The sequence below is a fragment of the Parasteatoda tepidariorum genome, chromosome 5 (genome assembly GCF_982258835.1).
Source record: "Parasteatoda tepidariorum strain Cologne lab strain chromosome 5, Ptep-v5.0, whole genome shotgun sequence".
Lineage (NCBI taxonomy): Eukaryota > Metazoa > Arthropoda > Arachnida > Araneae > Theridiidae > Parasteatoda > Parasteatoda tepidariorum.
In genome coordinates, this window is record NC_141759.1 from 36,073,073 (window position 1) to 36,096,224 (window position 23,152).

Genomic DNA, 23,152 nt, shown 5'->3' on the forward strand with positions numbered 1-23,152 from the left:
AAGCAAATGTTTTTTTTTAAAAAAAGATTTAACACAGAGATTACTTCCTGCCTTTACTTTTATTTATTTACAAGTGTTAATTTCCACTTTTTTATTTACTTAATTTTATTAAAATATGTAAAAATAGCATTCATTATTTGTATTAAATTTAATCAGTCTTGTTATTTTTCAAACTTGTACTTAGAAAATACTATAGTTTATGAAGTAGCGTAAGTGCAATAATTTTTATTTAAAAAAAATTTTTAGAAACATTAAAATTTTTATTTCAAGCTTAGTTTATATACAAATTACAAAGTTGATGAGGTAACAGGGATGCTACAGTCGATTAAAAATGTAAAAAAAAAAAAAAAAAAAAAATAGAAACTCAATTCATTTTTGTTAATTATCTCTTAAATTATTCGATTGCTTCTACCATTATGACTCAGTTTTTAAATTATGCATTTTTAAAAAATAATAATTACTTTTGCATTATGTTGTTAGTACATTGAAAATAAGGATGCAATAGTTGCTTATCTTTAGTCTCTTCATTTCATTAATATTTTTTGACTAAAGTGACAACTCAGAGATAACTAAAAATATGAAAACTTATGTCTAAGAACATTCAAAATTTTATTAACCACATCGAGACGGGCGAGTCATGCAAGCATTTCCAGGGTTGCCACAATCACGGTAAAAAGGATAAAACTGGTATTCCAACTATTTTTATTGCAGTTTATTTGTGGGCGGGGTAATAATAGTTTTCTTTATTAATATCACCAAGACTCAGTTCAAATTAAATATTATATAGTTACACTTTTTACCCCTTAACTTGTGCGCTCAAGTTAATTCGAGCCTGCTAAACAGGCCGAACTGTGCACACTCGAGCGGCGTTGTATTTTATGCTTCTATAATTTTTCACACTCGAATATAATCGAGAATTGAAAATGGCATTGTGAAGGCTAAGAAAAAAAAATCGTTTTATTGATATTTATCATTCACATAGGATTGTAAGCTATAACATTTATTTATTCAAGAATAAAATATACAGAGATGCCAACTTGCTCCGGACAGCAAATATATATTTTAAAGTGGTAGTTTATCAATTGTATTCTTTAATATTTTTACCTAGATCAAAAAAAAGTTGATTTATTATGATTTTGGACATCACCTCATCATACCTGCCAACTCTTCCGGAAGATTTTATTTTCATATTTAAAGTGGTAGTAATTATATACTATTTTTTCTTTTATAATCTTAATTTTTGAATGATATTGATCACCACTATTCCTACAAAAATTAAGCACATATATTAATATGCGTTACTGTCATGGTTGTCAACTTAAGTTTTCTCTAATACAACGTATTTGTTTGCTTAAAATTGAAGTTTTAATTCCATTTTAATACCACTGGGAAAAATAATAATGGACGGGACTAAAAGTTGGCAGGTATGCCACATATAATTAATTAAAATAAAAGTATAGCAGTCTTTACAATCTTCTTAAAAATAATAAATGCTTGTAAAGTTAAATTACAATTCTACTTGTAATTGTACATTTCATTGTTATTTCTCTACCACAGCGAAGAATCTTAATAAAAAGGAGTTAAAAGCAACAACTAAGCCATTTAACGGCAAATTTTTAAATTTTAATTCATTCGCATATTCTTTTCGAAATCAGAATTTGGTAGGCTCTATGAATTTATCTTTTAGAGACCTGGTAGAGTACAGTTCTCATACAGAAGGCATTTTTGTCCTATTTGCACAATTATTCTCAAGAACAAAATCAGTACAAAAGTATTCAAATGCAGCAACTAATTTGGGACAGTGGAAGTAATGTTTTATAGTGCGCTTAAGCTTTAGCATAACATAAAAAAATTTCCTGTCTGTAATTGTGATTTGGTTGGCTCTTCACTTGGTAAAGTCATCCACGGATGGAATAAAAGTAGGCAAATGCAGCAACTAATTTGGGACAGAGGAAGTAATGTTTTACAGTGCGCTTAAGCTTTAGCATAACATAAAAAAATTTCCTGTCTGTAATTGTGATTTGGTTGGCACTTCACTTGGAAAAGTCATTCACGGATAGAATAAAAGTAGGCAAATGCAGCAACTAATTTGGGACAGAGGAAGTAATGTTCTACAGTGCGCTTAAGCTTTAGCATAACATAAAAAATTTTCCTGTCTGTAATTGTAATTATGCTGTCACGTCACTTGGAAAAGTCATCCACGGATGGAATAAAAGTAGGCAAATGCAGCAACTAATTTGGGACAGAGGAAGTAATGTTTTATAGTGCGCTTAAGCTTTAGCATAACATAAAAAAATTTCCTGTCTGTAATTGTGATTTGGTTGGCTCTTCACTTGGTAAAGTCATCCACGGATAGAATAAAAGTAGGCAAATGCAGCAACTAATTTGGGACAGAGGAAGTAATGTTTTATAGTGCGCTTAAGCTTTAGCATAACATAAAAAAATTTCCTGTCTGTAATTGTGATTTGGTTGGCTCTTCACTTGGTAAAGTCATCCACGGATAGAATAAAAGTAGGCAAATGCAGCAACTAATTTGGGACAGAGGAAGTAATGTTTTATAGTGCGCTTAAGCTTTAGCATAACATAAAAAAATTTCCTGTCTGTAATTGTGATTTGGTTGGCTCTTCACTTGGTAAAGTCATCCACGGATGGAATAAAAGTAGGCAAATGCAGCAACTAATTTGGGACAGAGGAAGTAATGTTTTATAGTGCGCTTAAGCTTTAGCATAACATAAAAAAATTTCCTGTCTGTAATTGTGATTTGGTTGGCTCTTCACTTGGTAAAGTCATTCACGGATAGAATAAAAGTAGGCAAATGCAGCAACTAATTTGGGACAGAGGAAGTAATGTTTTATAGTGCGCTTAAGCTTTAGCATAACATAAAAAAATTTCCTGTCTGTAATTGTGATTTGGTTGGCTCTTCACTTGGTAAAGTCATCCACGGATAGAATAAAAGTAGGCAAATGCAGCAACTAATTTGGGACAGAGGAAGTAGTGTTTTATAGTGCGCTTAAGCTTTAGCATAACATAAAAAAATTTCCTGTCTGTAATTGTGATTTGGTTGGCTCTTCACTTGGTAAAGTCATCCACGGATAGAATAAAAGTAGGCAAATGCAGCAACTAATTTGGGACAGAGGAAGTAATGTTCTACAGTGCGCTTAAGCTTTAGCATAACATAAAAAATTTTCCTGTCTGTAATTGTAATTATGCTGTCACGTCACTTGGAAAAGTCATCCACGGATGGAATAAAAGTAGGCAAATGCAGCAACTAATTTGGGACAGTGGAAGTAATGTTTTATAGTGCGCTTAAGCTTTAGCATAACATAAAAAAATTTCCTGTCTGTAATTGTGATTTGGTTGGCTCTTCACTTGGTAAAGTCATCCACGGATAGAATAAAAGTAGGCAAATGCAGCAACTAATTTGGGACAGAGGAAGTAATGTTTTACAGTGCGCTTAAGCTTTAGCATAACATAAAAAAATTTCCTGTCTGTAATTGTGATTTGGTTGGCACTTCACTTGGAAAAGTCATTCACGGATAGAATAAAAGTAGGCAAATGCAGCAACTAATTTTGAACAGAGGAAGTAATGTTCTACAGTGCGCTTAAGTTTTAGCATAACATAAAAAAATTTCCTGTCTGTAATTGTGATTTGGTTGGCTCTTCACTTGGTAAAGTCATCCACGGATAGAATAAAAGTAGGCAAATGCAGCAACTAATTTGGGACTGAGGAAGTAATGTTTTACAGTGCGCTTAAGCTTTAGCATAACATAAAAAATTTTCCTGTCTGTAATTGTAATTATGCTGTCACTTCACTTGGAAAAGTCATCCACGGATGGAATAAAAGTAGGCAAATGCAGCAACTAATTTGGGACAGAGGAAGTAATGTTCTGCAGTGCGCTTAAGCTTTAGCATAACATAAAAAATTTTCCTGTCTGTAATTGTAATTATGCTGTCACTTCACTTGGAAAAGTCATCCACGGATGGAATAAAAGTAGGCAAATGCAGCAACTAATTTGGGACAGTGGAAGTAATGTTTTATAGTGCGCTTAAGCTTTAGCATAACATAAAAAAATTTCCTGTCTGTAATTGTGATTTGGTTGGCTCTTCACTTGGTAAAGTCATCCACGGATAGAATAAAAGTAGGCAAATGCAGCAACTAATTTGGGACTGAGGAAGTAATGTTTTACAGTGCGCTTAAGCTTTAGCATAACATAAAAAATTTTCCTGTCTGTAATTGTAATTATGCTGTCACTTCACTTGGAAAAGTCATCCACGGATGGAATAAAAGTAGGCAAATGCAGCAACTAATTTGGGACAGTGGAAGTAATATTTTATAGTGCGCTTAAGCTTTAGCATAACATAAAAAAATTTCCTGTCTGTAATTGTGATTTGGTTGGCTCTTCACTTGGTAAAGTCATCCACGGATAGAATAAAAGTAGGCAAATGCAGCAACTAATTTGGGACTGAGGAAGTAATGTTTTACAGTGCGCTTAAGCTTTAGCATAACATAAAAAATTTTCCTGTCTGTAATTGTAATTATGCTGTCACTTCACTTGGAAAAGTCATCCACGGATGGAATAAAAGTAGGCAAATGCAGCAACTAATTTGGGACTGAGGAAGTAATGTTTTACAGTGCGCTTAAGCTTTAGCATAACATAAAAAATTTTCCTGTCTGTAATTGTAATTATGCTGTCACGTCACTTGGAAAAGTCATCCACGGATGGAATAAAAGTAGGCAAATGCAGCAACTAATTTGGGACAGAGGAAGTAATGTTTTATAGTGCGCTTAAGCTTTAGCATAACATAAAAAAATTTCCTGTCTGTAATTGTGATTTGGTTGGCTCTTCACTTGGTAAAGTCATTCACGGATAGAATAAAAGTAGGCAAATGCAGCAACTAATTTGGGACAGAGGAAGTAATGTTTTATAGTGCGCTTAAGCTTTAGCATAACATAAAAAAATTTCCTGTCTGTAATTGTGATTTGGTTGGCTCTTCACTTGGTAAAGTCATCCACGGATAGAATAAAAGTAGGCAAATGCAGCAACTAATTTGGGACAGAGGAAGTAGTGTTTTATAGTGCGCTTAAGCTTTAGCATAACATAAAAAAATTTCCTGTCTGTAATTGTGATTTGGTTGGCTCTTCACTTGGTAAAGTCATCCACGGATAGAATAAAAGTAGGCAAATGCAGCAACTAATTTGGGACAGAGGAAGTAATGTTCTACAGTGCGCTTAAGCTTTAGCATAACATAAAAAATTTTCCTGTCTGTAATTGTAATTATGCTGTCACGTCACTTGGAAAAGTCATCCACGGATGGAATAAAAGTAGGCAAATGCAGCAACTAATTTGGGACAGTGGAAGTAATGTTTTATAGTGCGCTTAAGCTTTAGCATAACATAAAAAAATTTCCTGTCTGTAATTGTGATTTGGTTGGCTCTTCACTTGGTAAAGTCATCCACGGATAGAATAAAAGTAGGCAAATGCAGCAACTAATTTGGGACAGAGGAAGTAATGTTTTACAGTGCGCTTAAGCTTTAGCATAACATAAAAAAATTTCCTGTCTGTAATTGTGATTTGGTTGGCACTTCACTTGGAAAAGTCATTCACGGATAGAATAAAAGTAGGCAAATGCAGCAACTAATTTTGAACAGAGGAAGTAATGTTCTACAGTGCGCTTAAGTTTTAGCATAACATAAAAAAATTGCCTGTCTGTAATTGTGATTTGGTTGGCTCTTCACTTGGTAAAGTCATCCACGGATAGAATAAAAGTAGGCAAATGCAGCAACTAATTTGGGACTGAGGAAGTAATGTTTTACAGTGCGCTTAAGCTTTAGCATAACATAAAAAATTTTCCTGTCTGTAATTGTAATTATGCTGTCACTTCACTTGGAAAAGTCATCCACGGATGGAATAAAAGTAGGCAAATGCAGCAACTAATTTGGGACAGAGGAAGTAATGTTCTGCAGTGCGCTTAAGCTTTAGCATAACATAAAAAATTTTCCTGTCTGTAATTGTAATTATGCTGTCACTTCACTTGGAAAAGTCATCCACGGATGGAATAAAAGTAGGCAAATGCAGCAACTAATTTGGGACAGTGGAAGTAATGTTTTATAGTGCGCTTAAGCTTTAGCATAACATAAAAAAATTTCCTGTCTGTAATTGTGATTTGGTTGGCTCTTCACTTGGTAAAGTCATCCACGGATAGAATAAAAGTAGGCAAATGCAGCAACTAATTTGGGACTGAGGAAGTAATGTTTTACAGTGCGCTTAAGCTTTAGCATAACATAAAAAATTTTCCTGTCTGTAATTGTAATTATGCTGTCACTTCACTTGGAAAAGTCATCCACGGATGGAATAAAAGTAGGCAAATGCAGCAACTAATTTGGGACAGTGGAAGTAATATTTTATAGTGCGCTTAAGCTTTAGCATAACATAAAAAAATTTCCTGTCTGTAATTGTGATTTGGTTGGCTCTTCACTTGGTAAAGTCATCCACGGATAGAATAAAAGTAGGCAAATGCAGCAACTAATTTGGGACTGAGGAAGTAATGTTTTACAGTGCGCTTAAGCTTTAGCATAACATAAAAAATTTTCCTGTCTGTAATTGTAATTATGCTGTCACTTCACTTGGAAAAGTCATCCACGGATGGAATAAAAGTAGGCAAATGCAGCAACTAATTTGGGACTGAGGAAGTAATGTTTTACAGTGCGCTTAAGCTTTAGCATAACATAAAAAATTTTCCTGTCTGTAATTGTAATTATGCTGTCACGTCACTTGGAAAAGTCATCCACGGATGGAATAAAAGTAGGCAAATGCAGCAACTAATTTGGGACAGAGGAAGTAATGTTTTATAGTGCGCTTAAGCTTTAGCATAACATAAAAAAATTTCCTGTCTGTAATTGTGATTTGGTTGGCTCTTCACTTGGTAAAGTCATCCACGGATAGAATAAAAGTAGGCAAATGCAGCAACTAATTTGGGACTGAGGAAGTAATGTTTTACAGTGCGCTTAAGCTTTAGCATAACATAAAAAATTTTCCTGTCTGTAATTGTAATTATGCTGTCACTTCACTTGGAAAAGTCATCCACGGATGGAATAAAAGTAGGCAAATGCAGCAACTAATTTGGGACAGTGGAAGTAATGTTTTATAGTGCGCTTAAGCTTTAGCATAACATAAAAAAATTTCCTGTCTGTAATTGTGATTTGGTTGGCTCTTCACTTGGTAAAGTCATCCACGGATAGAATAAAAGTAGGCAAATGCAGCAACTAATTTGGGACAGAGGAAGTAATGTTTTACAGTGCGCTTAAGCTTTAGCATAACATAAAAAAATTTCCTGTCTGTAATTGTGATTTGGTTGGCACTTCACTTGGAAAAGTCATTCACGGATAGAATAAAAGTAGGCAAATGCAGCAACTAATTTGGGACAGAGGAAGTAATGTTCTGCAGTGCGCTTAAGCTTTAGCATAACATAAAAAATTTTCCTGTCTGTAATTGTAATTATGCTGTCACTTCACTTGGAAAAGTCATCCACGGATGGAATAAAAGTAGGCAAATGCAGCAACTAATTTGGGACAGTGGAAGTAATGTTTTATAGTGCGCTTAAGCTTTAGCATAACATAAAAAATTTCCTGCCTGTAATTGTGATTTGGTTGGCTCTTCACTTGGTAAAGTCATCCACGGATAGAATAAAAGTAGGCAAATGCAGCAACTAATTTGGGACAGAGGAAGTAATGTTTTACAGTGCGCTTAAGCTTTAGCATAACATAAAAAATTTTCCTGTCTGTAATTGTAATTATGCTGTCACTTCACTTGGAAAAGTCATCCACGGATGGAATAAAAGTAGGCAAATGCAGCAACTAATTTGGGACAGAGGAAGTATTGTTCTGCAGTGCGCTTAAGCTTTAGCATAACATAAAAAATTTTCCTGTCTGTAATTGTAATTATGCTGTCACTTCACTTGGAAAAGTCATCCACGGATGGAATAAAAGTAGGCAAATGCAGCAACTAATTTGGGACAGTGGAAGTAATGTTTTATAGTGCGCTTAAGCTTTAGCATAACATAAAAAATTTCCTGTCTGTAATTGTGATTTGGTTGGCTCTTCACTTGGTAAAGTCATCCACGGATAGAATAAAAGTAGGCAAATGCAGCAACTAATTTTGAACAGAGGAAGTAATGTTCTACAGTGCGCTTAAGTTTTAGCATAACATAAAAAAATTTCCTGTCTGTAATTGTGATTTGGTTGGCTCTTCACTTGGTAAAGTCATCCACGGATAGAATAAAAGTAGGCAAATGCAGCAACTAATTTGGGACAGAGGAAGTAATGTTTTACAGTGCGCTTAAGCTTTAGCATACCATAAAAAATTTTCCTGTCTGTAATTGTAATTATGCTGTCACTTCACTTGGAAAAGTCATCCACGGATGGAATAAAAGTAGGCAAATGCAGCAACTAATTTGGGACAGAGGAAGTAATGTTCTGCAGTGCGCTTAAGCTTTAGCATAACATAAAAAATTTTCCTGTCTGTAATTGTAATTATGCTGTCACTTCACTTGGAAAAGTCATCCACGGATGGAATAAAAGTAGGCAAATGCAGCAACTAATTTGGGACAGAGGAAGTAATGTTCTGCAGTGCGCTTAAGCTTTAGCATAACATAAAAAATTTTCCTGTCTGTAATTGTAATTATGCTGTCACTTCACTTGGAAAAGTCATCCACGGATGGAATAAAAGTAGGCAAATGCAGCAACTAATTTGGGACAGAGGAAGTAATGTTCTGCAGTGCGCTTAAGCTTTAGCATAACATAAAAAATTTTCCTGTCTGTAATTGTAATTATGCTGTCACTTCACTTGGAAAAGTCATCCACGGATGGAATAAAAGTAGGCAAATGCAGCAACTAATTTGGGACAGTGGAAGTAATGTTTTATAGTGCGCTTAAGCTTTAGCATAACATAAAAAATTTCCTGTCTGTAATTGTGATTTGGTTGGCTCTTCACTTGGTAAAGTCATCCACGGATAGAATAAAAGTAGGCAAATGCAGCAACTAATTTGGGACAGAGGAAGTAATGTTTTACAGTGCGCTTAAGCTTTAGCATAACATAAAAAATTTTCCTGTCTGTAATTGTAATTATGCTGTCACTTCACTTGGAAAAGTCATCCACGGATGGAATAAAAGTAGGCAAATGCAGCAACTAATTTGGGACAGAGGAAGTAATGTTCTGCAGTGCGCTTAAGCTTTAGCATAACATAAAAAATTTTCCTGTCTGTAATTGTAATTATGCTGTCACTTCACTTGGAAAAGTCATCCACGGATGGAATAAAAGTAGGCAAATGCAGCAACTAATTTGGGACAGTGGAAGTAATGTTTTATAGTGCGCTTAAGCTTTAGCATAACATAAAAAATTTTCCTGTCTGTAATTGAAATTATGCTGTCACTTCTCTTGGAAAAGTCATCCACGGATGGAATAAAAGTAGGCAAATGCAGCAACTAATTTGGGACAGAGGAAGTAATGTTCTGCAGTGCGCTTAAGCTTTAGCATAACATAAAAAATTTTCCTGTCTGTAATTGTAATTATGCTGTCACTTCACTTGGAAAAGTCATCCACGGATGGAATAAAAGTAGGCAAATGCAGCAACTAATTTGGGACAGAGGAAGTAATGTTCTGCAGTGCGCTTAAGCTTTAGCATAACATAAAAAATTTTCCTGTCTGTAATTGTAATTATGCTGTCACTTCACTTGGAAAAGTCATCCACGGATGGAATAAAAGTAGGCAAATGCAGCAACTAATTTGGGACAGAGGAAGTAATGTTCTGCAGTGCGCTTAAGCTTTAGCATAACATAAAAAATTTTCCTGTCTGTAATTGTAATTATGCTGTCACTTCACTTGGAAAAGTCATCCACGGATGGAATAAAAGTAGGCAAATGCAGCAACTAATTTGGGACAGTGGAAGTAATGTTTTATAGTGCGCTTAAGCTTTAGCATAACATAAAAAATTTCCTGTCTGTAATTGTGATTTGGTTGGCTCTTCACTTGGTAAAGTCATCCACGGATAGAATAAAAGTAGGCAAATGCAGCAACTAATTTGGGACAGAGGAAGTAATGTTTTACAGTGCGCTTAAGCTTTAGCATAACATAAAAAATTTTCCTGTCTGTAATTGTAATTATGCTGTCACTTCACTTGGAAAAGTCATCCACGGATGGAATAAAAGTAGGCAAATGCAGCAACTAATTTGGGACAGAGGAAGTAATGTTCTGCAGTGCGCTTAAGCTTTAGCATAACATAAAAAATTTTCCTGTCTGTAATTGTAATTATGCTGTCACTTCACTTGGAAAAGTCATCCACGGATGGAATAAAAGTAGGCAAATGCAGCAACTAATTTGGGACAGTGGAAGTAATGTTTTATAGTGCGCTTAAGCTTTAGCATAACATAAAAAATTTTCCTGTCTGTAATTGTAATTATGCTGTCACTTCACTTGGAAAAGTCATCCACGGATGGAATAAAAGTAGGCAAATGCAGCAACTAATTTGGGACAGAGGAAGTAATGTTCTGCAGTGCGCTTAAGCTTTAGCATAACATAAAAAATTTTCCTGTCTGTAATTGTAATTATGCTGTCACTTCACTTGGAAAAGTCATCCACGGATGGAATAAAAGTAGGCAAAAGCAGCAACTAATTTGGGACAGTGGAAGTAATGTTTTATAGTGCGCTTAAGCTTTAGCATAACATAAAAAATTTCCTGTCCGTAATTGTGATTTGGTTGGCTCTTCACTTGGTAAAGTCATCCACGGATAGAATAAAAGTAGGCAAATGCAGCAACTAATTTGGGACAGAGGAAGTAATGTTTTACAGTGCGCTTAAGCTTTAGCATAACATAAAAAATTTTCCTGTCTGTAATTGTAATTATGCTGTCACTTCACTTGGAAAAGTCATCCACGGATGGAATAAAAGTAGGCAAATGCAGCAACTAATTTGGGACAGTGGAAGTAATGTTTTATAGTGCGCTTAAGCTTTAGCATAACATAAAAAATTTCCTGTCTGTAATTGTGATTTGGTTGGCTCTTCACTTGGTAAAGTCATCCACGGATAGAATAAAAGTAGGCAAATGCAGCAACTAATTTGGGACAGAGGAAGTAATGTTTTACAGTGCGCTTAAGCTTTAGCATAACATAAAAAATTTTCCTGTCTGTAATTGTAATTATGCTGTCACTTCACTTGGAAAAGTCATCCACGGATGGAATAAAAGTAGGCAAATGCAGCAACTAATTTGGGACAGAGGAAGTAATGTTCTGCAGTGCGCTTAAGCTTTAGCATAACATAAAAAATTTTCCTGTCTGTAATTGTAATTATGCTGTCACTTCACTTGGAAAAGTCATCCACGGATGGAATAAAAGTAGGCAAATGCAGCAACTAATTTGGGACAGTGGAAGTAATGTTTTATAGTGCGCTTAAGCTTTAGCATAACATAAAAAATTTCCTGTCTGTAATTGTGATTTGGTTGGCTCTTCACTTGGTAAAGTCATCCACGGATAGAATAAAAGTAGGCAAATGCAGCAACTAATTTGGGACAGAGGAAGTAATGTTTTACAGTGCGCTTAAGCTTTAGCATAACATAAAAAATTTTCCTGTCTGTAATTGTAATTATGCTGTCACTTCACTTGGAAAAGTCATCCACGGATGGAATAAAAGTAGGCAAATGCAGCAACTAATTTGGGACAGAGGAAGTAATGTTCTGCAGTGCGCTTAAGCTTTAGCATAACATAAAAAATTTTCCTGTCTGTAATTGTAATTATGCTGTCACTTCACTTGGAAAAGTCATCCACGGATGGAATAAAAGTAGGCAAATGCAGCAACTAATTTGGGACAGTGGAAGTAATGTTTTATAGTGCGCTTAAGCTTTAGCATAACATAAAAAATTTCCTGTCTGTAATTGTGATTTGGTTGGCTCTTCACTTGGTAAAGTCATCCACGGATAGAATAAAAGTAGGCAAATGCAGCAACTAATTTGGGACAGAGGAAGTAATGTTTTACAGTGCGCTTAAGCTTTAGCATAACATAAAAAATTTTCCTGTCTGTAATTGTAATTATGCTGTCACTTCACTTGGAAAAGTCATCCACGGATGGAATAAAAGTAGGCAAATGCAGCAACTAATTTGGGACAGAAGAAGTAATGTTCTGCAGTGCGCTTAAGCTTTAGCATAACATAAAAAATTTTCCTGTCTGTAATTGTAATTATGCTGTCACTTCACTTGGAAAAGTCATCCACGGATGGAATAAAAGTAGGCAAATGCAGCAACTAATTTGGGACAGTGGAAGTAATGTTTTATAGTGCGCTTAAGCTTTAGCATAACATAAAAAAATTTCCTGTCTGTAATTGTGATTTGGTTGGCTCTTCACTTGGTAAAGTCATCCACGGATAGAATAAAAGTAGGCAAATGCAGCAACTAATTTGGGACAGAGGAAGTAATGTTTTACAGTGCGCTTAAGCTTTAGCATAACATAAAAAATTTTCCTGTCTGTAATTGTAGTTATGCTGTCACTTCACTTGGAAAAGTCATCCACGGATGGAATAAAAGTAGGCAAATGCAGCAACTAATTTGGGACAGTGGAAGTAATGTTTTATAGTGCGCTTAAGCTTTAGCATAACATAAAAATTTCCTGTCTGTAATTGTGATTTGGTTGGCTCTTCACTTGGTAAAGTCATCCACGGATAGAATAAAAGTAGGCAAATGCAGCAACTAATTTGGGACAGAGGAAGTAATGTTTTACAGTGCGCTTAAGCTTTAGCATAACATAAAAAATTTTCCTGTCTGTAATTGTAATTATGCTGTCACTTCACTTGGAAAAGTCATCCACGGATGGAATAAAAGTAGGCAAATGCAGCAACTAATTTGGGACAGTTGAAGTAATGTTTTATAGTGCGCTTAAGCTTTAGCATAACATAAAAAATTTCCTGTCTGTAATTGTGATTTGGTTGGCTCTTCACTTGGTAAAGTCATCCACGGATAGAATAAAAGTAGGCAAATGCAGCAACTAATTTGGGACAGAGGAAGTAATGTTTTACAGTGCGCTTAAGCTTTAGCATAACATAAAAAATTTTCCTGTCTGTAATTGTAATTATGCTGTCACTTCACTTGGAAAAGTCATCCACGGATGGAATAAAAGTAGGCAAATGCAGCAACTAATTTGGGACAGAGGAAGTAATGTTCTGCAGTGCGCTTAAGCTTTAGCATAACATAAAAAATTTTCCTGTCTGTAATTGTAATTATGCTGTCACTTCACTTGGAAAAGTCATCCACGGATGGAATAAAAGTAGGCAAATGCAGCAACTAATTTGGGACAGTGGAAGTAATGTTTTATAGTGCGCTTAAGCTTTAGCATAACATAAAAAAATTTCCTGTCTGTAATTGTGATTTGGTTGGCTCTTCACTCGGTAAAGTCATCCACGGATAGAATAAAAGTAGGCAAATGCAGCAACTAATTTGGGACAGAGGAAGTAATGTTTTACAAAGCGCTTAAGCTTTAGCATAACATAAAAAATTTTCCTGTCTGTAATTGTAATTATGCTGTCACTTCACTTGGAAAAGTCATCCACGGATGGAATAAAAGTAGGCAAATGCAGCAACTAATTTGGGACAGAGGAAGTAATGTTCTGCAGTGCGCTTAAGCTTTAGCATAACATAAAAAATTTTCCTGTCTGTAATTGTAATTATGCTGTCACTTCACTTGGAAAAGTCATCCACGGATGGAATAAAAGTAGGCAAATGCAGCAACTAATTTGGGACAGTGGAAGTAATGTTTTATAGTGCGCTTAAGCTTTAGCATAACATAAAAAAATTTCCTGTCTGTAATTGTGATTTGGTTGGCTCTTCACTTGGTAAAGTCATCCATGGATAGAATAAAAGTAGGCAAATGCAGCAACTAATTTGGGACAGAGGAAGTAATGTTTTACAGTGCGCTTAAGCTTTAGCATAACATAAAAAATTTTCCTGTCTGTAATTGTAATTATGCTGTCACTTCACTTGGAAAAGTCATCCACGGATGGAATAAAAGTAGGCACATGCAGCAACTAATTTGGGACAGAGGAAGTAATGTTCTGCAGTGCGCTTAAGCTTTAGCATAACATAAAAAATTTTCCTGTCTGTAATTGTAATTATGCTGTCACTTCACTTGGAAAAGTCATCCACGGATGGAATAAAAGTAGGCAAATGCAGCAACTAATTTGGGACAGTGGAAGTAATGTTTTATAGTGCGCTTAAGCTTTAGCATAACATAAAAAATTTTCCTGTCTGTAATTGTAATTATGCTGTCACTTCACTTGGAAAAGTCATCCACGGATGGAATAAAAGTAGGCAAATGCAGCAACTAATTCGGGACAGAGGAAGTAATGTTCTGCAGTGCGCTTAAGCTTTAGCATAACATAAAAAATTTTCCTGTCTGTAATTGTAATTATGCTGTCACTTCACTTGGAAAAGTCATCCACGGATGGAATAAAAGTAGGCAAATGCAGCAACTAATTTGGGACAGAGGAAGTAATGTTTTACAGTGCGCTTAAGCTTTAGCATAACATAAAAAATTTTCCTGTCTGTAATTGTAATTATGCTGTCACTTCACTTGGAAAAGTCATCCACGGATGGAATAAAAGTAGGCAAATGCAGTAACTAATTTGGGACAGTGGAAGTAATGTTTTATAGTGCGCTTAAGCTTTAGCATAACATAAAAAAATTTCCTGTCTGTAATTGTGATTTGGTTGGCTCTTCACTTGGTAAAGTCATCCACGGATAGAATAAAAGTAGGCAAATGCAGCAACTAATTTGGGACAGAGGAAGTAATGTTTTACAGTGCGCTTAAGCTTTAGCATAACATAAAAAATTTTCCTGTCTGTAATTGTAATTATGCTGTCACTTCACTTGGAAAAGTCATCCACGGATGGAATAAAAGTAGGCAAATGCAGCAACTAATTTGGGACAGAGGAAGTAATGTTCTGCAGTGCGCTTAAGCTTTAGCATAACATAAAAAATTTTCCTGTCTGTAATTGTAATTATGCTGTCACTTCACTTGGAAAAGTCATCCACGGATGGAATAAAAGTAGGCAAATGCAGCAACTAATTTGGGACAGAGGAAGTAATGTTTTACAGTGCGCTTAAGCTTTAGCATAACATAAAAAATTTTCCTGTCTGTAATTGTAATTATGCTGTCACTTCACTTGGAAAAGTCATCCACGGATGGAATAAAAGTAGGCAAATGCAGCAACTAATTTGGGACAGAGGAAGTAATGTTTTACAGTGCGCTTAAGCTTTAGCATAACATAAAAAATTTTCCTGTCTGTAATTGTAATTATGCTGTCACTTCACTTGGAAAAGTCATCCACGGATGGAATAAAAGTAGGCAAATGCAGCAACTAATTTGGGACAGTGGAAGTAATGTTTTATAGTGCGCTTAAGCTTTAGCATAACATAAAAAATTTTCCTGTCTGTAATTGTAATTATGCTGTCACTTCACTTGGAAAAGTCATCCACGGATGGAATAAAAGTAGGCAAATGCAGCAACTAATTTGGGACAGTGGAAGTAATGTTTTATAGTGCCTTTAAGCTTTAGCATAACATAAAAAAATTTCCTGTCTGTAATTGTGATTTGGTTGGCTCTTCACTTGGTAAAGTCATCCACGGATAGAATAAAAGTAGGCAAATGCAGCAACTAATTTGGGACAGAGGAAGTAATGTTTTACAGTGCGCTTAAGCTTTAGCATAACATAAAAAATTTTCCTGTCTGTAATTGTAATTATGCTGTCACTTCACTTGGAAAAGTCATCCACGGATGGAATAAAAGTAGGCAAATGCAGCAACTAATTTGGGACAGAGGAAGTAATGTTCTGCAGTGCGCTTAAGCTTTAGCATAACATAAAAAATTTTCCTGTCTGTAATTGTAATTATGCTGTCACTTCACTTGGAAAAGTCATCCACGGATGGAATAAAAGTAGGCAAATGCAGCAACTAATTTGGGACAGTGGAAGTAATGTTTTATAGTGCGCTTAAGCTTTAGCATAACATAAAAAATTTTCCTGTCTGTAATTGTAATTATGCTGTCACTTCACTTGGAAAAGTCATCCACGGATGGAATAAAAGTAGGCAAATGCAGCAACTAATTTGGGACAGTGGAAGTAATGTTTTATAGTGCGCTTAAGCTTTAGCATAACATAAAAAATTTTCCTGTCTGTAATTGTAATTATGCTGTCACTTCACTTGGAAAAGTCATCCACGGATGGAATAAAAGTAGGCAAATGCAGCAACTAATTTGGGACAGAGGAAGTAATGTTCTGCAGTGCGCTTAAGCTTTAGCATAACATAAAAAATTTTCCTGTCTGTAATTGTAATTATGCTGTCACTTCACTTGGAAAAGTCATCCACGGATGGAATAAAAGTAGGCAAATGCAGCAACTAATTTGGGACAGTGGAAGTAATGTTTTATAGTGCGCTTAAGCTTTAGCATAACATAAAAAAATTTCCTGTCTGTAATTGTGATTTGGTTGGCTCTTCACTTGGTAAAGTCATCCACGGATAGAATAAAAGTAGGCAAATGCAGCAACTAATTTGGGACAGAGGAAGTAATGTTTTACAGTGCGCTTAAGCTTTAGCATAACATAAAAAATTTTCCTGTCTGTAATTGTAATTATGCTGTCACTTCACTTGGAAAAGTCATCCACGGATGGAATAAAAGTAGGCAAATGCAGCAACTAATTTGGGACAGAGGAAGTAATGTTCTGCAGTGCGCTTAAGCTTTAGCATAACATAAAAAATTTTCCTGTCTGTAATTGTAATTATGCTGTCACTTCACTTGGAAAAGTCATCCACGGATGGAATAAAAGTAGGCAAATGCAGCAACTAATTTGGGACAGTGGAAGTAATGTTTTATAGTGCGCTTAAGCTTTAGCATAACATAAAAAATTTCCTGTCTGTAATTGTGATTTGGTTGGCTCTTCACTTGGTAAAGTCATCCACGGATAGAATAAAAGTAGGCAAATGCAGCAACTAATTTGGGACAGAGGAAGTAATGTTTTACAGTGCGCTTAAGCTTTAGCATAACATAAAAAATTTTCCCGTCTGTAATTGTAATTATGCTGTCACTTCACTTGGAAAAGTCATCCACGGATGGAATAAAAGTAGGCAAATGCAGCAACTAATTTGGGACAGAGGAAGTAATGTTCTGCAGTGCGCTTAAGCTTTAGCATAACATAAAAAATTTTCCTGTCTGTAATTGTAATTATGCTGTCACTTCACTTGGAAAAGTCATCCACGGATGGAATAAAAGTAGGCAAATGCAGCAACTAATTTGGGACAGTGGAAGTAATGTTTTATAGTGCGCTTAAGCTTTAGCATAACATAAAAAAATTTCCTGTCTGTAATTGTGATTTGGTTGGCTCTTCACTTGGTAAAGTCATCCACGGATAGAATAAAAGTAGGCAAATGCAGCAACTAATTTGGGACAGAGGAAGTAATGTTTTACAGTGCGCTTAAGCTTTAGCATAACATAAAAAATTTTCCTGTCTGTAATTGTAGTTATGCTGTCACTTCACTTGGAAAAGTCATCCACGGATGGAATAAAAGTAGGCAAATGCAGCAACTAATTTGGGACAGTGGAAGTAATGTTTTATAGTGCGCTTAAGCTTTAGCATAACATAAAAAATTTCCTGTCTGTAATTGTGATTTGGTTGGCTCTTCACTTGGTAAAGTCATCCACGGATAGAATAAAAGTAGGCAAATGCAGCAACTAATTTGGGACAGAGGAAGTAATGTTTTACAGTGCGCTTAAGCTTTAGCATAACATAAAAAATTTTCCTGTCTGTAATTGTAATTATGCTGTCACTTCACTTGGAAAAGTCATCCACGGATGGAATAAAAGTAGGCAAATGCAGCAACTAATTTGGGACAGTTGAAGTAATGTTTTATAGTGCGCTTAAGCTTTAGCATAACATAAAAAATTTCCTGTCTGTAATTGTGATTTGGTTGGCTCTTCACTTGGTAAAGTCATCCACGGATAGAATAAAAGTAGGCAAATGCAGCAACTAATTTGGGACAGAGGAAGTAATGTTTTACAGTGCGCTTAAGCTTTAGCATAACATAAAAAATTTTCCTGTCTGTAATTGTAATTATGCTGTCACTTCACTTGGAAAAGTCATCCACGGATGGAATAAAAGTAGGCAAATGCAGCAACTAATTTGGGACAGAGGAAGTAATGTTCTGCAGTGCGCTTAAGCTTTAGCATAACATAAAAAATTTTCCTGTCTGTAATTGTAATTATGCTGTCACTTCACTTGGAAAAGTCATCCACGGATGGAATAAAAGTAGGCAAATGCAGCAACTAATTTGGGACAGTGGAAGTAATGTTTTATAGTGCGCTTAAGCTTTAGCATAACATAAAAAAATTTCCTGTCTGTAATTGTGATTTGGTTGGCTCTTCACTCGGTAAAGTCATCCACGGATAGAATAAAAGTAGGCAAATGCAGCAACTAATTTGGGACAGAGGAAGTAATGTTTTACAAAGCGCTTAAGCTTTAGCATAACATAAAAAATTTTCCTGTCTGTAATTGTAATTATGCTGTCACTTCACTTGGAAAAGTCATCCACGGATGGAATAAAAGTAGGCAAATGCAGCAACTAATTTGGGACAGAGGAAGTAATGTTCTGCAGTGCGCTTAAGCTTTAGCATAACATAAAAAATTTTCCTGTCTGTAATTGTAATTATGCTGTCACTTCACTTGGAAAAGTCATCCACGGATGGAATAAAAGTAGGCAAATGCAGCAACTAATTTGGGACAGTGGAAGTAATGTTTTATAGTGCGCTTAAGCTTTAGCATAACATAAAAAAATTTCCTGTCTGTAATTGTGATTTGGTTGGCTCTTCACTTGGTAAAGTCATCCACGGATAGAATAAAAGTAGGCAAATGCAGCAACTAATTTGGGACAGAGGAAGTAATGTTTTACAGTGCGCTTAAGCTTTAGCATAACATAAAAAATTTTCCTGTCTGTAATTGTAATTATGCTGTCACTTCACTTGGAAAAGTCATCCACGGATGGAATAAAAGTAGGCACATGCAGCAACTAATTTGGGACAGAGGAAGTAATGTTCTGCAGTGCGCTTAAGCTTTAGCATAACATAAAAAATTTTCCTGTCTGTAATTGTAATTATGCTGTCACTTCACTTGGAAAAGTCATCCACGGATGGAATAAAAGTAGGCAAATGCAGCAACTAATTTGGGACAGTGGAAGTAATGTTTTATAGTGCGCTTAAGCTTTAGCATAACATAAAAAATTTTCCTGTCTGTAATTGTAATTATGCTGTCACTTCACTTGGAAAAGTCATCCACGGATGGAATAAAAGTAGGCAAATGCAGCAACTAATTTGGGACAGAGGAAGTAATGTTCTGCAGTGCGCTTAAGCTTTAGCATAACATAAAAAATTTTCCTGTCTGTAATTGTAATTATGCTGTCACTTCACTTGGAAAAGTCATCCACGGATGGAATAAAAGTAGGCAAATGCAGCAACTAATTTGGGACAGAGGAAGTAATGTTTTACAGTGCGCTTAAGCTTTAGCATAACATAAAAAATTTTCCTGTCTGTAATTGTAATTATGCTGTCACTTCACTTGGAAAAGTCATCCACGGATGGAATAAAAGTAGGCAAATGCAGTAACTAATTTGGGACAGTGGAAGTAATGTTTTATAGTGCGCTTAAGCTTTAGCATAACATAAAAAAATTTCCTGTCTGTAATTGTGATTTGGTTGGCTCTTCACTTGGTAAAGTCATCCACGGATAGAATAAAAGTAGGCAAATGCAGCAACTAATTTGGGACAGAGGAAGTAATGTTTTACAGTGCGCTTAAGCTTTAGCATAACATAAAAAATTTTCCTGTCTGTAATTGTAATTATGCTGTCACTTCACTTGGAAAAGTCATCCACGGATGGAATAAAAGTAGGCAAATGCAGCAACTAATTTGGGACAGAGGAAGTAATGTTCTGCAGTGCGCTTAAGCTTTAGCATAACATAAAAAATTTTCCTGTCTGTAATTGTAATTATGCTGTCACTTCACTTGGAAAAGTCATCCACGGATGGAATAAAAGTAGGCAAATGCAGCAACTAATTTGGGACAGAGGAAGTAATGTTTTACAGTGCGCTTAAGCTTTAGCATAACATAAAAAATTTTCCTGTCTGTAATTGTAATTATGCTGTCACTTCACTTGGAAAAGTCATCCACGGATGGAATAAAAGTAGGCAAATGCAGCAACTAATTTGGGACAGAGGAAGTAATGTTTTACAGTGCGCTTAAGCTTTAGCATAACATAAAAAATTTTCCTGTCTGTAATTGTAATTATGCTGTCACTTCACTTGGAAAAGTCATCCACGGATGGAATAAAAGTAGGCAAATGCAGCAACTAATTTGGGACAGTGGAAGTAATGTTTTATAGTGCGCTTAAGCTTTAGCATAACATAAAAAAATTTCCTGTCTGTAATTGTGATTTGGTTGGCTCTTCACTTGGTAAAGTCATCCACGAATAGAATAAAAGTAGGCAAATGCAGCAACTAATTTGGGACAGAGGAAGTAATGTTTTACAGTGCGCTTAAGCTTTAGCATAACATAAAAAATTTTCCTGTCTGTAATTGTAATTATGCTGTCACTTCACTTGGAAAAGTCATCCACGGATGGAATAAAAGTAGGCAAATGCAGCAACTAATTTGGGACAGAGGAAGTAATGTTCTGCAGTGCGCTTAAGCTTTAGCATAACATAAAAAATTTTCCTGTCTGTAATTGTAATTATGCTGTCACTTCACTTGGAAAAGTCATCCACGGATGGAATAAAAGTAGGCAAATGCAGCAACTAATTTGGGACAGAGGAAGTAATGTTTTACAGTGCGCTTAAGCTTTAGCATAACATAAAAAATTTTCCTGTCTGTAATTGTAATTATGCTGTCACTTCACTTGGAAAAGTCATCCACGGATGGAATAAAAGTAGGCAAATGCAGCAACTAATTTGGGACAGAGGAAGTAATGTTTTACAGTGCGCTTAAGCTTTAGCATAACATAAAAAATTTTCCTGTCTGTAATTGTAATTATGCTGTCACTTCACTTGGAAAAGTCATCCACGGATGGAATAAAAGTAGGCAAATGCAGCAACTAATTTGGGACAGTGGAAGTAATGTTTTATAGTGCGCTTAAGCTTTAGCTTAACATAAAAAAATTTCCTGTCTGTAATTGTGATTTGGTTGGCTCTTCACTTGGTAAAGTCATCCACGGATAGAATAAAAGTAGGCAAATGCAGCAACTAATTAGGGACAGAGGAAGTAATGTTTTACAGTGCGCTTAAGCTTTAGCATAACATAAAAAATTTCCTGTCTGTAATTGTGATTTGGTTGGCTCTTCACTTGGTAAAGTCATCCACGGATGGAATAAAAGTAGGCAAATGCAGCAACTAATTTGGGACAGAGGAAGTAATGTTTTACAGTGCGCTTAAGCTTTAGCATAACATAAAAAATTTTCCTGTCTGTAATTGTAATTATGCTGTCACTTCACTTGGAAAAGTCATCCACGGATGGAATAAAAGTAGGCAAATGCAGCAACTAATTTGGGACAGAGGAAGTAATGTTCTGCAGTGCGCTTAAGCTTTAGCATAACATAAAAAATTTTCCTGTCTGTAATTGTAATTATGCTGTCACTTCACTTGGAAAAGTCATCCACGGATGGAATAAAAGTAGGCAAATGCAGCAACTAATTTGGGACAGAGGAAGTAATGTTCTGCAGTGCGCTTAAGCTTTAGCATAACATAAAAAATTTTCCTGTCTGTAATTGTAATTATGCTGTCACTTCACTTGGAAAAGTCATCCACGGATGGAATAAAAGTAGGCAAATGCAGCAACTAATTTGGGACAGTGGAAGTAATGTTTTATAGTGCGCTTAAGCTTTAGCATAACATAAAAAATTTTCCTGTCTGTAATTGTAATTATGCTGTCACTTCACTTGGAAAAGTCATCCACGGATGGAATAAAAGTAGGCAAATGCAGCAACTAATTTGGGACAGTGGAAGTAATGTTTTATAGTGCCTTTAAGCTTTAGCATAACATAAAAAAATTTCCTGTCTGTAATTGTGATTTGGTTGGCTCTTCACTTGGTAAAGTCATCCACGGATAGAATAAAAGTAGGCAAATGCAGCAACTAATTTGGGACAGAGGAAGTAATGTTTTACAGTGCGCTTAAGCTTTAGCATAACATAAAAAATTTTCCTGTCTGTAATTGTAATTATGCTGTCACTTCACTTGGAAAAGTCATCCACGGATGGAATAAAAGTAGGCAAATGCAGCAACTAATTTGGGACAGAGGAAGTAATGTTCTGCAGTGCGCTTAAGCTTTAGCATAACATAAAAAATTTTCCTGTCTGTAATTGTAATTATGCTGTCACTTCACTTGGAAAAGTCATCCACGGATGGAATAAAAGTAGGCAAATGCAGCAACTAATTTGGGACAGTGGAAGTAATGTTTTATAGTGCGCTTAAGCTTTAGCATAACATAAAAAATTTTCCTGTCTGTAATTGTAATTATGCTGTCACTTCACTTGGAAAAGTCATCCACGGATGGAATAAAAGTAGGCAAATGCAGCAACTAATTTGGGACAGTGGAAGTAATGTTTTATAGTGCGCTTAAGCTTTAGCATAACATAAAAAATTTTCCTGTCTGTAATTGTAATTATGCTGTCACTTCACTTGGAAAAGTCATCCACGGATGGAATAAAAGTAGGCAAATGCAGCAACTAATTTGGGACAGAGGAAGTAATGTTCTGCAGTGCGCTTAAGCTTTAGCATAACATAAAAAATTTTCCTGTCTGTAATTGTAATTATGCTGTCACTTCACTTGGAAAAGTCATCCACGGATGGAATAAAAGTAGGCAAATGCAGCAACTAATTTGGGACAGTGGAAGTAATGTTTTATAGTGCGCTTAAGCTTTAGCATAACATAAAAAAATTTCCTGTCTGTAATTGTGATTTGGTTGGCTCTTCACTTGGTAAAGTCATCCACGGATAGAATAAAAGTAGGCAAATGCAGCAACTAATTTGGGACAGAGGAAGTAATGTTTTACAGTGCGCTTAAGCTTTAGCATAACATAAAAAAATTT

The 23,152-nt window shown here is 35.4% G+C and overlaps 1 protein-coding gene across 6 annotated transcripts in view; it reads right to left on the reverse strand.

Annotated features, from left to right (window-relative positions):
* Positions 1–23,152, reverse strand: part of LOC107452446 (carcinine transporter) — a 95,409-nt gene that overhangs the window by 35,402 nt on the left and 36,855 nt on the right. The gene's annotated exons all lie outside the window — the stretch shown is intronic.